Here is a 7,651-nt window from a genome sequence, read left to right on the forward strand (position 1 = left end):
TCTAGAAATGCATTGCAGCTAAAGCCACATGTCTGACCATGTTATATTTCAAATCTGCAGATGAGAAGTTTAATTATGATGTTTTCAAGATCAAGTCATGTGGTTTTACTTTGAAAAGACTCTAAAATGCTAACTGATTATAGCATGACTTATTGCCATCTTGTACGCACCCATTCAGTGTATTCATTCTTTTGTTATGTGGTGCAAACTTCCCCGTTCAGTTTCAGTCCCCTGCACACATTCACACCTCTCCGACCTGATTATGGCTCAAATTATTCTTTTCTTTTGTCTCTATTATAATTACTGACGATGTTGTATTCAAGCAGATTAAATCCCTCATTTCTTTCATCAAACTTCTCACTTCACCATCTTTGAAACTGTATCAATGCAATGAAAAAAGAAACCTTCTTTGATGTGATGTGGCATCGGATCAAAAAATCAGACCGAAAACATATTCTTTTATGCCATTATAAATACAATATATTATTATGAAATACCCGACGTGGCATGGAGAACACAGATAAATGTTCTTAGGCCTGATCTGCTTGCAGTAAAGCTGAAAAAAGACCTTTTCCAATTGTAAGACAAAGAGGTTCTGATCGATCGATATTTATTCATAAACTGACGATGCATAGTTTAACATATATCTTACAAAAATAATGCAACATTTCTTCCAGGTGAGCATTTATAAATTTGCTTTAAAACAAAACACAGTAACTTTTCTTTGCTAATATAACCTCTGACCTTAACTGGTTATTTTTGGATAACTTATTTCTCAAAATGAAGAAAACCTCTGAAGGATACACATACAAGTGACATACAGGTTTTTATATAGAACTACAAAGGAACAATTTCCTTATTTCTATTTAAAATAGAAACACATTAGTATACAGTGCTTACATTTATTAGACCCCCTGTCATAATAAAAAGAAAACACAGATATTCGACTGTCAAACACTTGTTTAAAACTAAAATCTTGGTTTCTGTGAAGGCTTGACTTGACCTCAAAGACACCATGTCAAGGACTTAGTTCAAATATATCAACATAATATCAATAGTATTATTATATGAAAGGAGGTAAAGAGTTTTTTTTTTTTTTTTTTTCTTACTAAACTAAACTAAAGCAGTAGGGCGTGATGGGCCATCAACACCTGGCCATGGGCTGCAGGATGCTGATTGGTTGTTTGATCCGGGGCTGTTGGGTGCTGAGATGCGATTGGTTGTCTACCGCTTCATCTGGACATCATTGTGAAAAGTTACCAACAGCTATTTTTCAGTTTTATCTGGAAATCAGTCTATTGCTTGTGACTGTGAAGACTTACAAGAGTTGTTTTCAGTATCATCTGGAGAATTATCTGTTCTTTGTGACCAGTAACAGCTTGTTTTGGATATTCAGCATTTGAAATGGCTTCTGAAAGGTAAGTACTTTCTATCTATTATCTGACTACACCGCATAGAATGCTTTACTTATTTATTTATTTTTTTTTTTTTCTTGTTTCCAGTCCAAGAATCTAAAAAAAATATTAAACAAAGAAGCATTTACTAGATAAGTAAAAAGTATTGTGTTGTTTTCTGAAGAAAAAAACAATCAAAATTAAGTGAGTTTTTGCTTGAAACAAGCTAAATTATCTGGACTGGAAACAAGAAGAAAAAAAAACTAAAGAAAAGCATTTTTAAAGAAACACACACACACACACACACACTGTGTAGCTGTCTTGTTTTTATTTGTTAAAAGATCTTACTGTTAAACAAAATTTGTGCAAATTCAGTAATGTCATTTTGGGGATAGTTGAGTCGGTGACACAAAGCTTTCAGGCCAGAGTGAAAAGATACACATTTGCACCTTGGCACTACAATTTGTGTTTTATTTTTATATTTTTGTGATTGTTTTTGAAGAGTTGTGTCTGATGTCTACATGATGCCTACTTGTTATTTAGCACATCTATATGCATTATTAAACCACTGTTGGTCTTCTTATTGTTCGCACAGCTCTTTCCACAGCAGGATCTACTTTCTCTGCTCTCACTGCAAGAAGGCTCCACGCTCCCTTCCTGGGCACCTCAGGACGGCGTGCATGCGCGACCGCACAGAGGCAGAGATACAGGCCACTGTGATTGAAGCCAAGAAAGAGATGTCTGAATTTACCCACAAGGGACGTTTCTGGGATTACCAGCGTATTCGAGACATCTTGGCAACTGCTGATCCTCTTGCCAGGTGTGTAAATTTTTGCTCCTTTGTCATGTCCTGTTGCAGTGCAATACTCAGTGTGTGTGTGTGTGTGTGTGTGTGTATTCACTGTTATGTATTTTATTTCCTTAGGTTGTTAGAGGAGATGCAGAAGAAGGGCCTGGTTGTAATGAACATACCTCCAGTTCTCCCGGCCCCCCCGCTGCCTGCGCCCTCTCCAGCTACATCTGCTCCTCAAAGCCCTGGAGAAGGTGCGGACGAGCCAGACGAGGAGCCAGACCGCGAGCCATCGTCTGAGGAGAGCTCTGGAGAGTTCTATCAGAGGTAAAGTTTCACATCATCATTCTCAGATAACATGTGCAGCGATTGGACATGATTTCTCTTGAACATATTCACAATCATTTGAGCACCTGGTTTATTTTCTTTCAGCACTGAGGGACCGAGGTGGACCGATGAAGTCAGGGTGGAGATGTCAAAAAAGGGCCTGTACAAGAAACACTCCATCGATCACCCCCTCCTTCGGGGATTTAATCGATATTTGCGTGTTGACTTGGGCAACAAAAAGAGCAAACAAGAGGTAAGTGAAAGAAAAGATACCTTTAAGTGTCACCCACACACTCACGCTTTCACACAGAAAAATAAAGAAATAAATGTGAAGACAAATGCTCTTCTGAACTGTGTGCTGCGGTCACATGTTAACCTGTGTTATATTCAGCCCTGCAGATTTTAATGTGAAATGTATACTTACAGGTGGAAGAAGTCTCCAGGTTCATGTATTACGTGGACCCCAGTGAGCCGAACCTGAATTTTGTGCGGGAGGTGGAGAAAGTGCGAGAGTACTTCAATACACTGACCCAGACAAAGCTCTCGAAGCAGACGGTGCTGAACTACTGGAAGAGTCTCAAGAGGTCAGTACTGTGTAACGTAAACATCTCATCTGAATTTCAACTAATATTTATGGGATGATTATTCGTCTTCTGACTGTAACAACCCTTCCTGTCTCTCTCTTCAAGGTTCATGAGGTACATTGTTACCAGCACCAGCATCCGTGTCAAAGATCCCAGCCTGTACAACGACTGCAAGAGCTTCACTGATCCTCTGGATGGCATACGGGCTGGGATGTCTAAGAAGGTCAACAAGGAGCAGACACAAAAAAGGTCAGTTTTTTTTTTTTTTTACTCTTTTTTTTTTTTTTTTTTATCTATTTAATGGAAAGCACAGGTGAGTTCAAGTTCAACATTACTATTTTTTTTTTTTCCCTCAGGTTCCGCGGCTACGGCAAGGAAAAATTTCCGGCTGACTGCATCACAATCTTGGATGCTGCTTATACGGATTTCCTGGCTGTCATGGGCAAACTTCAGGGTCCAGGAGCCATTTCAGGGGAGGAACTCAGCAAAAACGAACGTCTGCTTGTCCTCTATTATCTTGAGGCCATAATTATGCTTAAACTTCTACAACGCCCAGGGGTTGTTACGAATATGACCGTAAGTGTATTTTAGTAACAACAGCATCTTTTATTTTCCTTTACCCATATGCCTCCTGATCTTGTGCTTCACAGATGCGTGTACCTTTTGAGTGTTTGTGACGCCTGTCATTGAAAGCACACAACTGTCTGTTTTCAGGTTGAGGAATGGAAGGGGAGAACCCGGCATCCAAACGGAGCTTCCGTGGCGGTGAAGGAGCATAAAACGGCCGCGTCGCAAATAGCAGAAGTACCGCTGACTGATGACCAAGAACATGTGAGTTTAAGTTCAAAATTACACTCAGATTAAATGTATTGTGGATAAAGGCATGCAGGACTACAGGGCTATATGTATTAATGTGTGAGTGTTATTTATTTATTTTCCCAGTGGTTTGGCCTGTACTTCGATGAGATTCGGCCGGTGATGTTACAAGGTAATAAGTCAGTGGACAATGCAGCAGCAGAGCAGAGTTTTTTTGTTTCAAGTACTGGAAGGCCAATTTATAACCCCTGCAACGACTTGAAAAGATTCCATGCCAAGTAAGTGCCATTATACATATCTGTATCATTTTTTACAAAATCTAAAGTACACAAATTTGTTCATGGTCCCCTTGTTGTTTTGCATACTTATGTTGCTGTGTGTCCTAGATACAACATTCCCAGGGTGACCAGCAGCGACGCTCGGACAGCCTTTGAGACGGCTGCTAAAAATCTGCCGGAGGTGCAGAGGAATGCGGTGGCACGTCTCTTGGGACACACGCCGGAAACAGCAGAGAAGCATTACCGGATGAAAACTCCGGCAGATGCATTCCTGGCCAAGGTTGTGGTCGATGAGCTCACTGCAAAAACACGGTATGCAATCTGAAATCTAACGAATGAGATTATTGTGATGTTGCTACTCAAAGCCATCATTAATTAGCACTTTCTTTGCTTTTTATTCTTTGATCTTATAGAGGTGCGTCTAGTGGGGCTTCTGGCCAAGAGAAAAGGATGGATGAACAGACGGCGTTTGACTTGCTGGTTCAGTCCTGCCCAGTGACTCTTGACGGGCCTCCTCCGAAAAGGGCACGCAGACACGAACTGTGCGCTGAACACGAGAGGCACTGCTACGACCGCTGGCGCAGCGAGCAGCTCAAGCTGCGTGAACAGCGTGTCCTTGGTGAGGAGCCACATACGTGTTCTGTGACAGTCATATATGTAATGTCAGGGCTGCACAAATAGTGAAATCTCATAGAACATGTAACCACAATGGCTAATGCTTCTCGTGATTTGTCTTTATAGAATATTTCGGTCGGTGTCAGCTGTCTGAGTCACAAGTGGAGGCCTGGGTGGAGAAACAAGGATGGACGTCTAACGTCCCACAGGCTTCCCTAATACTCAAGAAATACTCCAAGTAGCCTTGAACAGCTCCCCTGCGGCTCTGTGGGTTACAAAAATAAATGTGAGCGGGCTACTTCCAAGCCACATTATTTTTGTGCCTACTTTTCAGCCACAAAACACCACCTCTCTTGCTCTCCAAGTTGCCCTGAATGACTCTGTCTCTTTTTTTAGTACTTTACTCAAAGATATGTGAGCGGGCTAATTTCCAAGCCACATATCTCTTCTCTTTGTCTACTTTTTTGTTTTCAGCCACAAAACACCACCTCTCTTGCTCTCCAAGTTGCCCTGAATGACTCTGTCTCTTTTTTTAGTACTTTACTCAAAGATATGTGAGCGGGCTAATTTCCAAGCCACATATCTCTTCTCTTTGTCTACTTTTTTGTTTTCAGCCACAAAACACCACCTCTCTTGCTCTCCAAGTTGCCCTGAATGACTCTGTCTCTTTTTTTAGTACTTTACTCAAAGATATGTGAGCGGGCTAATTTCCAAGCCACATATCTCTTCTCTTTGTCTACTTTTTTGTTTTCAGCCACAAAACACCACCTCTCTTGCTCTCCAAGTTGCCCTGAATGACTCTGTCTCTTTTTTTAGTACTTTACTCAAAGATATGTGAGCGGGCTAATTTCCAAGCCACATATCTCTTCTCTTTGTCTACTTTTTTGTTTTCAGCCACAAAACACCACCTCTCTTGCTCTCCAAGTTGCCCTGAATGACTCTGTCTCTTTTTTTAGTACTTTACTCAAAGATATGTGAGCGGGCTAATTTCCAAGCCACATATCTCTTCTCTTTGTCTACTTTTTTGTTTTCAGCCACAAAACACCACCTCTCTTGCTCTCCAAGTTGCCCTGAATGACTCTGTCTCTTTTTTTAGTACTTTACTCAAAGATATGTGAGCGGGCTAATTTCCAAGCCACATATCTCTTCTCTTTGTCTACTTTTTTGTTTTCAGCCACAAAACACCACCTCTCTTGCTCTCCAAGTTGCCCTGAATGACTCTGTCTCTTTTTTTAGTACTTTACTCAAAGATATGTGAGCGGGCTAATTTCCAAGCCACATATCTCTTCTCTTTGTCTACTTTTTTGTTTTCAGCCACAAAACACCACCTCTCTTGCTCTCCAAGTTGCCCTGAATGACTCTGTCTCTTTTTTTAGTACTTTACTCAAAGATATGTGAGCGGGCTAATTTCCAAGCCACATATCTCTTCTCCTTGCCTACTTTTTTGTTTTCAGCCACAAAAAAGTAAAAAAAGACCACCAATACAGATTTTTTTTTCTTTCAATATTCATAGGCAACTGGAAGTGCACCAGGTAATGATACAAAACCTTTATGCACACTCTCACACACTCACAAACTCACAAATGCTCCACTAATCATTCAATTCATTAAGTTGAACTACTGTGATTTTTTTCTTCATTGCAGCTACAAATAACCAAACATCAGCAGCTCACTCGAGGACCACTACATGAGGACTCCAGAGAAGAAGAAGAAGAAGACGAAGACGAAGAAGAAGGAGGAGGAGGATTTGACAGAGGAAGGCGCACGCTGGATCCATACGCTGCATCTCATTTCGGAGACTGCGTCCTACGGAGGTCGCATTTGAAGGCTGCATACGTCATCAAGGATGTCTTATTTAAGAAAAGTAAACGTAATTAAACAAACTGTTATTCCTCGTGAGACGTAAAATACTATAATTTCTTTCTTACTTTGCAATCTAACAGTTAATTTTTTTTCAAATGAGACCGCCTCGATGACATATGCAGCCTTCAAAAGTGACCTTCGGAGGACACAGCCTTCAAAACAAGACAGCTATAATCATTATATTCTTATTCTGTACATACAGATGCTATTATAATTTTTTGTTCATGTTTTCAATCTACGTTTGTCATTTCTTCTTTTGTTGTTAATGATCTGTATTTGTCATTATTCAAGTCTTATTTGTTGCACTTTATTAATCGTGTACCTGTCATAGGTATTCATGTTTATATCAGGCAACCAAAAGTTGCAGAGGTCAGAGTGTCAAAATGCTCAAAGACAAACTAATTTTGTTAAAACTCTAATAGAAAGTTGACATTTTTATACTTGTATTGATTTTTCATGTTTTTTTTCCTCTGTTGTGCACTTTAAGTTGTGTAAGTTTCATGAATAAACATGTTTGAACAAAATACATTTCTTTTTACAATTTATTTTCTATACGCTATGTGTTCTTAAGTACCCAGATAGCATGGTGACATTGATACGATGTAGATTTTTGGTCCAAAGCATCATTTTGGTTGAGACTGACATTTCAGTGTTTAAAGAGTGCGTTGGATCAGCGTTGAAATTTTGATGAAAGCCGACCGCACACATGGGTGAAGACAGTTGAAAGGTGAATTCTAGAATCCACTGCCGCGTCAATACATGTCTTTTGAGTTATTAATCATCATTTATGATGATTAAGTTCATTTCATCAACTTATGTTAAAGCATTTATTTTCCTTTTCAAACATTAGAGAATAATGATGAATATTGTCTGTGCCTCTCACTGAGAGAAAAGTACAACTTATCAGTATGTTTTGAGGAACGTTCCTGTTTACAGTTGGAGACAGGGCCAACTTCAGCCTTGAAGAAGCTGTGAATCATGTGT

General features: G+C 39.8%; 1 long non-coding RNA gene across 3 annotated transcripts; it reads left to right on the plus strand.

Annotated features, from left to right (window-relative positions):
* Nucleotides 1–847: 847 nt before the first annotated feature.
* On the plus strand, nucleotides 848–7,128 carry LOC127507963 (uncharacterized). 3 transcript variants are annotated; one of them, XR_007928628.1, is made up of 6 exons: nucleotides 848–3,926; nucleotides 4,038–4,189; nucleotides 4,298–4,501; nucleotides 4,603–4,808; nucleotides 4,931–6,336; nucleotides 6,449–7,128. It is a non-coding gene; the product is annotated as an uncharacterized LOC127507963 (long non-coding RNA). The 3 variants fall into 3 exon arrangements; XR_007928629.1 differs by having other exon boundaries at nucleotides 848–3,095; nucleotides 3,201–3,926; nucleotides 4,931–7,128; XR_007928627.1 differs by having other exon boundaries at nucleotides 4,931–7,128.
* The last annotated feature ends 523 nt before the right edge of the window (nucleotides 7,129–7,651 follow it).

The sequence above is a fragment of the Ctenopharyngodon idella genome, unplaced genomic scaffold, assembly GCF_019924925.1.
Source record: "Ctenopharyngodon idella isolate HZGC_01 unplaced genomic scaffold, HZGC01 HZGC01CH25, whole genome shotgun sequence".
NCBI classification, from domain to species: Eukaryota; Metazoa; Chordata; class Actinopteri; order Cypriniformes; family Xenocyprididae; genus Ctenopharyngodon; species Ctenopharyngodon idella.